The sequence below is a fragment of the Psammomys obesus genome, unplaced genomic scaffold (assembly GCF_907164565.1).
Source record: "Psammomys obesus unplaced genomic scaffold, mPsaObe1.curated_primary_1811, whole genome shotgun sequence".
Classification (NCBI taxonomy): Eukaryota; Metazoa; Chordata; class Mammalia; order Rodentia; family Muridae; genus Psammomys; species Psammomys obesus.
In genome coordinates, this window is record NW_026596069.1 from 27,197,211 (window position 1) to 27,207,058 (window position 9,848).

At 39.7% G+C, this 9,848-nt stretch overlaps 1 pseudogene; it reads left to right on the forward strand.

Annotated features, from left to right (window-relative positions):
• Positions 1-8,061: 8,061 nt before the first annotated feature.
• On the forward strand, positions 8,062-8,783 carry LOC129689936 (glyceraldehyde-3-phosphate dehydrogenase-like; annotated as a pseudogene).
• The last annotated feature ends 1,065 nt before the right edge of the window (positions 8,784-9,848 follow it).

A 9,848-nucleotide genomic window follows, 5' to 3' on the forward strand; every position in this document is an offset into this window, starting at 1 on the left:
AGGACACCCATGCCCTGATATATTTTGTCCTTGTGGAGCTCCTGTCCTCTCCTGGTCATATTAACTAACCCTTTTATTTTATGATTCCCTACACTCTGCCGAAGGTTTGGTTATGAGGCTCCACATCTGCTTTGATACACTGCTAGGGAGAGTCTTTCAGAGGCCATCTGTGGTAGGCTTCTGTCCTGTTACTTGTTTTCTCCTACTTCCCATGTCCATCCCATTTGTCTTTCTAAGTGAGGATTGATCATCTTACTCCGGGTCCTCTTTCTTGTTTATCTTCTTTGGGTGCACATATTTTAGTATGTTATTCTAAATTATAGGTCTATATAAGTGAGTATATACTGTGTGTGTCTTTCTGCTCCTGGGATAACTCACTCAGGATAATCTTTTTTAGATCCCAACATTTGCATGTAAATTTCATGATTTCTTTGTTTTTGATTGCTGACTAGTATTCCATTGTTTAAAATAACACAATTTCTGTATCTGTTTCTCCATTGATGGACATCTGGGTTGTTTCCATGTTCTGGCTATTACAAATAAAGCTGCTACAAGCATGGTTGACAAAATGTTCTTGTTGTGTACTTGCGCATATTTTGGGTAAATGCCTAGGAGTGGTATAGCTGGATCTTGAGGAAGCACTGTACCTGATTGTCTGAGAAAGCTGCAGATTGATTTCCATAGTGGTTGTACAAGTTTACATTCCCACCAGCAGTGGAGGAGGGTTCCCAATTCTCCACAACCTCTCCAGCATGTGTTGTCACTTGAGTTTTTAACCTTTGCCATTCTGATGGGGGTAAGGTGAAATCTCAGGGTTGTTTTTATTTGTATCTCTCTGATGGCTAAGGACACTGAGCATCTATTTAGGTGTTCCTCTGCCGTTCTATATTCCTTTACAGAGAATTCTCTGTTTACCTCTGTACCCATTTTTTAATTGGATTATTTGATTTATTGCTTTTTAATTTCTTTAGTTCTTTGTATATTCTGGATATCAGCCCTCTGTCAGATAAAGGGTTGGTGAAGATCCTTTCCCAGTCTGTAGGCTCTTGTTTTATTCTGATGACAATGTCTTTTGCTTTACAGAAGCTTTTCAGTTTCATGAGGTCCCATTTATTGATTGTTGCTCTTATAGTCTGTGCTGTTGTTCAGGAATTTGTCTTCTGTGCCAATGAGTTCTAGGCTCTTCCCCACTTTTTCTTCTAACTGATTTAGTGTATCTGGTTTTATATTGAGGTCTTTGATCCACTTGGACTTTTGTTTTGTGCAGGGTGATAAATATGGATCTATTTTCATTTTTCTCTGTGTAGACATCCAGTTGGACCAGCACCATTTGCTGAAGATGCCGTTGGTTTGTTTGCTTGTTTGTTTTTCCATTGAATGGTTTTGGCTTCTTTGTTGAAAATCAAATATTCATAGGTGTTTGGGTTTATTTCTGGGTCTTCTATTCGGTTCCATTGATCCACCTTTCTGCTTTTATGCCAATACCATGCAGTTTTATTGCTGTTGCTCTATAGTACAGCTTAAGATCAGGGATGGAGATACCTCCAGAAGATCTTTTATTGTAGAGGATGATCACGCTGAGTAGCCCTGAGCAGCCCTACAGGCTACTGGTATCCATCTCTAACTGAGCTCCAGGAGTTATTTGCCTAAACTCCACTGGTCGCTCCACAGAGCTGGGGCTTTCTTGTCCCAAGAGACTCTCCGTTTCCCACAGTGGATGTGTGGGTGGAATATTTCTGATATTTGGCTGCTAGATTAGAAGTACCCTGGATCTGAAGCTTTGCAAGCACATGGGGGTGTACTCACTCTCCAGCAGGTCTGGAGATTGTAATGCACAGGGGTTGCTCCTGTTCTGTACTGGCAGGTTTGGACCTGCTGAGCCAAATGTGTGCTCAGACAGCTCAGTGGTGTTGCAGCTGCTGCACCTGGGAATCCAGTTGCAGCTGCAGAACTGGGATGTCTAGGTACCTGCTGGGATGTCTTGTGTAGCCACTACCGTGGCTCAACACTTGGTGCCCCTGGGTGGTTTTGCAGGTCTGCTGGACTTTGGTGGCTCCACAGCCACTGAGGGACTGAGCGGATTGTATATTCGGGTTTTGTGGAGTCAGTAAAACCAGCCGCTGGCACGCGTGGGACCCAGGCAGGATACGTGGATCTTGGACTCAGGACATTGGTGATGCTGGCTGCTGAGGCTGAAGTGCTAGCATTCCGGCCTCTGCTGTCTTGGTTCTCAGGCAGCAAGTTCTGTTGTACTGGTCCTGTTGCTTGGCTCCTCCGAGGGGGAGGGAGGCCCAAAGAAGGAAAGTGCCCCTCTTAGTTCCCAGAGAAGTCCACATCTGACCTGAATCAAAAAGGTCTCTGCTCCTGTGATGTCCCCCCTCCTTTAGGAAGCCACAATGTCAATTTTCCGATTTCAGTTGCCCCCCCCCCCACTCACCAATTTCAGAGTTTCAAATCTGCTTTTCAGAAACTACGCACTGATTGCAGCCATCTTGGATCCCCTGATTTTTATTTAAATATTGATTTGTGTGTGTGTTTGTGTGTCATGGCATGCTTCTTTTTCCAAAGATACTTGAAGGAAAAACCTGAGTGTAAAATTTGGGACTGAAAAGCATAAATATATGAGAGAATATGTACAAGAGGAAAAGGCCAAATGCTTGTTGATATAGTAATATTACTGTCTTTGTGTTTGTTTCTCTCTGTGTGTCTGTGTGTCTTTCTGTCTGTCTCTCTCTCTGTGTATAAGTACAGGCATGCTTTGCCACAGCTAACTGGCTCAAGAGCATTAGAGAGATTCCTCTGTCTGTGCCTTCCACACTGCTGTAGGAGTATTAGGGTTGCGTATGCACACCACCACATCGGGCATTTTTTCTTTTTTTAAAAAATTACAGTTTATTCACTTTGTATCCCAGCTCTAGCCCCTTCCCTCATTCCCTCCCACTCCCACCCTCTCTTCCTCATCTCCTCCCATGACTCTCTCCAAGTCCACTGATAAGCAAGGTCCTCCTCTCCTTTCCTCTGACCCTAACCTATTAGGTCTCATCGGGATTCCTCTGTGGCCTGGGAAGGTGTTCCCCCATTAGGCGGAGGTGATCAAAGAGCCAGTCACTGAGTTCATGTCAGAGACAGTCCCTGTTCCCCTTACTAGGAGACTTGGAGACTGAGCTGCCATGGGCTACATCTGAGCAGGGGTTCTAGGTTATCTCCACGCATGGTCCTTGGTTGGAATATCAGTCTCAGAAAAAAACCCTGTGCCCAGATTTCTTGGTTTGTTTCTGTTGCTCTCTTTGTGGAGCTCCTGTCCCCTTTAGGTCTTCCTATCTCCTCCTTCATTTGTAAGATTCCCTGTACTCTGCCCAAAATTTGGCTATTAGCCTCAGCATCTGCTTTGATACATTGGGCTTTTTATATGGTTTCCAAGGATCAAAGCCTAGTATTTTGTGGTTTGTGCTTTTACCTGTTGAGCCATTTCTGTGGCTCCCAATGTTGGATTTATGGAGACTTAAAATCCTAATATGATAGTTCTTACTAAGGGTGATCTTTTCACCCTTAGAAACATTTTTCCTAAGTCTTGTTTTTTCTTTATATGGAAGTAGATTAATAATAATCTAACTCAAAGATTTATCAGTAAATAATAGTATGTGGACTAAATTTTAGATAATGGGAGACAGCTCATATTCCAGTATGTGTTCCAACTGAGTTTATGAACTTAAACAAGTCATTGTTTTTAAAACATGAAGTTTGTTGCAAGATGTTTGATCCTACTGTGAACTCCAAAACTGAGAACTGAAAACCCATGTTTATTGTTTAGTGTAAGCCCTATCATACCAGGTGATTATGGTGTGGTTCACCAAGCCCTAACACACACTTTTACTCCAAGAGCTTTCCGTACATAGGATTTAATGAAGTTAACCCTAGATCAAGAGATAGAGCAAGAAACCAGCTGACAAAGATCGAAGAGTAGGAGGGACTTTGAGCTGAGGGATATTTAAGACAATGTGGAGAAGTAGAAAGAGGTTTTAGCTTAAGCTCTGGCTTTAGCTTAATCTTCAGCTCCTCAGCTCTCTGGCTTTTTGGGTTTTGAGCTAGCAAACCTTTGGCCTTGGCTTTTTTGGCCTTTTCCTCCTGGTTGTCAGTCGAGCTAGTGAGCCTTTGGTTTTTTTTCATTCAGATCTGAGCTGTGAAGGAAGGTCAGTTGAGTACTTTCTCTGCCTCTCTGCATTAGCAGGTTTTCACCCTATCATCTGGTGCTTGAGTCTTTACTGGTAAAATAGAACAGATGGTATTTTCCTTCTTTTAAACAACAAAAATTAAAAATAGAAATTTGATTGGATTTATTTAAAATTTGCTAATTCTATGAAAGATACTCTAGATCTTGTGCTGCTCATATGTAAATCGTTCATTAAATGTCACCTGTTCCTGGTTCTCATAAAGGTATATAGAATTCTGTCACTTTGTAGAATTCCCAGTTTTTGTAGTTTTATATGATCTGAGTAAAACCTTTTAGCCCCAGGTCTCTCTCACTGGTAGCTAACTGAATGGCATGTTGGCTTACTATTCATGTCTCTAAACATCCCATCCTCAAACTGAGTATTGGCCTGTACCTCATTATAATGAACTCTTTGACTCTCTAAAGGTACACATCTTAAGTTCTGTCAAGAGGACTGAACAGAAATACTACTTTTGTAAAATCATGAATATTATGGATGCCCTGGCATAAGAATAGAGATAAAATGTAATCTTTGAGTTGGAGAGAATAAAGACATCTCTTTATGTTAAAAATGAATGCTATCATTATTTACATTAGATGCTTCTTTAGTTTTAAAAAATACCTAAATCAAAACTAATAATAAATAATATTTACATTTCTTTTTCTGGAAACAGGTAAGATAAAGGGTTGCCAAGTTTCTTAGGCCTTAAACATCCCATCTCATGCTCTATTTGTTTGTTTGATTATTATTTTGTGTGTGTGTGTTTGTGTGTGTGTGGAAATAAGGCCTTGTAGCCTTGAACTTGAAATACAAATACTCTGTCACTGATTACTGAAATATATTCCTGGACATGTTTTTATGGTGAATTTTGAGAAGAGATTTTGATATGTAAAGTTCCATATTTAAACTTGAAGTCACTATATATACCAGGATGGTCCTAAGTTTTACATCTTTCTGCTTAAGTCTCCAGAGTATCTGAGATCAGAGGCTTGGACCACCAGGTACTGATTTTCCTTACATTTTGAACATTACTTAGAGCCTAGATTTGTTAACATAACACACATATGTGAATACACACACACATACACGCACCACTGTCATTTGATGAATGACATAATATTCATGCATCAAATTTTATGCTTACTGCTGATTTTATGTATTAGTCTTACATGGGTGTAAGACCTCTGTTACTTATGTTAACTTAAAAACAAAAGTAAATAAAGCATGCCAGAAGTGTTATTGAGTAAAATAGATAATTGTTGTGGATACAAACATGTTTTTGTTTTAATCCCAGATGTGGAATGTGGGATCGACTCAGATAGTCCATAAAAACAAACTATTTGCCTCATGTAGGCTCTGAGAGGAGCTCTTTGCCAGCTGCAGATAGTTTAAATCTGAGGATTCTGGCAAGAGAAGAAGTACTGGAGCCCAGACAGAGTGAAGTGCTCCAAAAAGAACAAGGCTGCTGCTGCTGCTGCTGCTGCTGCTGCTGCTGCTACTTTAGGTTGATGTCAATGGAGTGAGATAAGAAGTTAGAGATCTCCTGAAAGGAAGATTGGACTGGCTCCAAGGAACCCGATGACTAATCAGCAGGAAGCAGCGAAGAAAGAGAACTGAGCTCCTTCTCCCATCAACCCTTTCTCTCTCCTACCTGGTGTTGGGATGTTGGAAGGATTTGGGATGGAGTAGGGAGAAAGAGATATAAGAAATGTGAATAAAAGAGATTTTTTTTAAAAAAAAAAGTACGTGGAAAATATTACCAATAGTATTATTTGGTCATCAATTGGAAGGTTTTAATCAGTATTTTAATATTCTTTTTACGTTTTCATTTTCACTTAGACACTTTGAAAGTGTGAAGCTTAGACTAAGAAATCTAAATAATTTCAAAGAACTGGAGCAGCTAATTCAATTCTAGAAGTCCTTAAGATGCTCATTAATGCTGTAAGCAAAAACAAAAATGTTTAATGTTTACTTTTTATGTAAAATAAATTTGTCTTTGTGGAACCCTATCAGGGATAATATTGTTGTATTGTTCTAATTTGCATAAGACATACTGAAGAAGTAAAGGTGGGCAAAATCCTCATATCATCTGTCTCTCTCAATAGTTATCCCCACATACAATTAAAGGAAAAAATATTAGAGGATGTTAAAAAGAATAGTGGACTAACTATGTTATTGCTTTAAAAAATCACCAATTTTGTTTCCATTCTGTGGTTATATTTGACAATTGTACCTATTACTTACCCTTGTCTCCCAGTTAGTTTTTACTGTCAATTTGACAGAACGTATAGCCCCCTGGAGAGAGTGACCTTCAAATTCTGAGAAAATTTCCAGATTTATTAGTCTGGTCTGTGAGCATGCCTGTGGGACATTGTCCTGATTTTGATTTGATGAATGAATGCCCAGCCCACTGTGGATCCTACTTTCATTTGGCAGCATGAGCCAGTAAGCAATATTAGTCTATGGTTTCTACTTCAGTTTCTGTTTGAGCTCAACTCTGATTTCCCTCTGACATGGTGCTACTTGATACTATTGTCAGAGATACTAAAATAATCCCTTCTAGCTATAGATAGGAAATTAATGAAGAACAAAGTAAGACTGCCATAGAATCCAACTTATTGAACCAATGAGTTCTATTGAGGTTACTTATAGAAATATGAGTGAGTGGAACAGAACAGAAATGACTCAGACAGCTGGATCACCAAAGTCCATCCCAGCAGATGTCACAGCCCATGAAAGCTGAAATTTGGTGAGCCCTGAACAACCTGTATACTTAAAGGTTGAATACTGTCCTTAGTAGGTAGTTCAGCTGGTCTGAGCCTCTTTTGGCCAGCCTAGTTGGTCTCTGCTTCTCCCAGGCTGCATGGTTCCTTTCTGTTTTTCCAGGTGACTTCGCTGATGGTTCGAGCCTAATCTGGGCCGCTTAGCTTGTCTGAGAGTCTTTTAGATATTGCAGCTTCTCTAGAGCATCAGTTAGGAGTTCTCATAGCTTCTATATGCTTGGGAAAGAAAAACCTGGTGAATTTTGTCAGTTTCAGGGGCTTTCTAAAATACTTCCATTTATTTCCTTCAGAACACCCATGCAGAATGAAATATTTCACCTCCCCTTAACTCGTCATGTTATTTTACCTCTCTGTCTACATCATTTGTCTTCATGAGCTCCCTACTTAGAACATCCTGTTGTTTATCCTTCTCCTCCCTTTAAACATCCTGTCTTAAAGTACCCTGTTATTTCTCCTCCCCTTTAACATCCCACACCTTAACAAGCTTTCCTCCAAGATGAAAGATTTTAATATCAGGAAATTGCTACAAAACACCTAGAAGTACAGTCTGAAATCAACAGTTTCCCCCCTAGGGCACTTTTGGTCATGGTTTCACACATCAACAGAAAGGAAAGTAGAACACTTGGGAAATGGATAAGGAAGAGCTGCTTTGCTGGAAAATTGGTGGGAGCTCTGAACACTTATTCTGCCAATACACAAAAAGGATTTACAGTTCATGGTAAAACAACTTCCTCCACTACAATAGACAATAGAAGAGCTGTTTAATCATATACAGAGTTTCAAATTTAAGAGTAGGTTTGTATAGTGCAGACTATCAGGACATGAAAGGCATTTTTTTAAAAGGAAATGATTCGTCATTATAAACCTTTATTTTCTATTTTACCAACGATTTTATGATAGCTTCACTTTGAAGATTATAATTAAACTGTAATAGAGCGATCTCTTTTTGCTGAAATAAATGACAAAATTTCAGGGCAAGTGTTTTTATCACTATAGAAGACAGCATAATGATGGAAAGTTCATAGATAGCCTCATGATGGCAGTATCAGCCTCATTCTTGAGATACAATGGTGAAGGTTGGAGGGAACAAATTTGATCATATGTGGTGCCTAGCAACAAGGGCTGCCTTTAACTCTGGCCAAGTGTATATTGTTTCCATCAATAACCCCTTCATTGACCTCAACTATGTGGTCTACATGCTCCAGAATGACTCTACCTGTGGCAAGTTCCATTGCACAGTTAAAGCTGAGAAATGTGATATCAGTGGAAAAGATAGGAGTGAGATCCCACTAACATCAAGATGGGGTGATGCTGGTACCAAGAATGTTGTGGACTTTACTGGTTTCTTCACTACTAAAGAGAAGGCTGGGACCCACTTGATGGGCAGGACCAAAAAGGACTGCCCTTCTGCTGATCCCCCATGTTTGTGATGGGTGGGAACCACAAGAAATATGACAACTCACTCAAGATTGTCAACAATGCTTTTTGTATCATCACCTGCTTAGTGCCCCCATGATAACTACGGCATTGTGGAAGGACTCACGACCACAGTTCATGCCGTCACTGCCAGAAAGAAGACTGTGGATAGCACCTCTCAGGAGCTATGTTGGTGGCCAAGGGGCTGCCCAGAACATCATCCACTGGTTCTGCAAAGGCTGTGGACAAGGTAATTACAGAGCAGAATGGGAGGCTCACTGGCATGGCCTTCCGTGTTCCTACTGCCAATGTGTCTATAGTGGATCTGACGTGTTACCTGGGGAAAACTGCCAACTATTATGGCATCAAATAAGTAGAAAAACATATATCAGAAGACCCACTAAAGGGTATCTTAGGCTAGACTGTGGACTAGGGTTGTCTCCTGTAACTTTAATAGTGATGCACACTCTTCCACCTTTGAAGCCAGGTCTGGCATTGTTCTTAATGACATTGCTGTAAAACTTATTTCCTGATATGACAACAAATATTGCTTCAGCACCAGGGTAGTGAAACTCAGGGCCTATATAGCCTCTAGGGAGTAAGAAACTCTACACCACACACTCCAGCAAGAACATGAGAAGAAGAGAGAGTCCTTTACTGAACAATCCTTGTCCCAACTCTGCCCCCAACACTGAGCATTCCCCCCCATTATAGTTTCCATCCCACATACACAGAAGGTGATGGTCTTAGGGAGCTTTACTTTTTTGAATACCATTAATAAAGTTATAAAGTTTACTTTGCCAGAGAGACAGAGAGAGAAGAGAGACAGAGAAAGAGAGAGAGAATTTTAACACTTTTTCTGTAAAGTTTTCCGTTTTCATGTGAGCTCTGTCCTATGTCCAGATTTTTTTTTTCTTTTTTTCTGGAAACAACCAACCTCCTTTTACTGCTCATGCACATTTACATACGTCATAACATCTCCTTTAGCCCACTGATGATATAAGTAGGCCTCTTTATCTTAGATATTCTTTTATTATAATTTGTGTATTGCTCTATTTAATTAAAATCTGACTGAGATTATCTTAACTGTCTTTTCTTTGTGGTTTAATTTTTGGAATTTTCAGGAACGCATGGTTATTTTATTTCATTGTATGGTGGTTTCTTTATTTTCTGATTCTACCCTTCTTGTTGTTGTTAATAAAAAATGAGCTGGGCTCATTTGAGATGGGCTATATATTTTTTTATTATTAGCCTTATGACTATCATGGTGGTATTATCTAACCCACTATCACAAATAATAAAACACACACTTGTTGGATTTTATTTTTTATCTTCTTAATCTTATTTTTAATTAATTTTTAATTTTTTATATTAATTACAGTTTATTTACTTTGTATCCCAGCTGAAGCTCCCTCTCTTATTCCCTCCCAATCACACC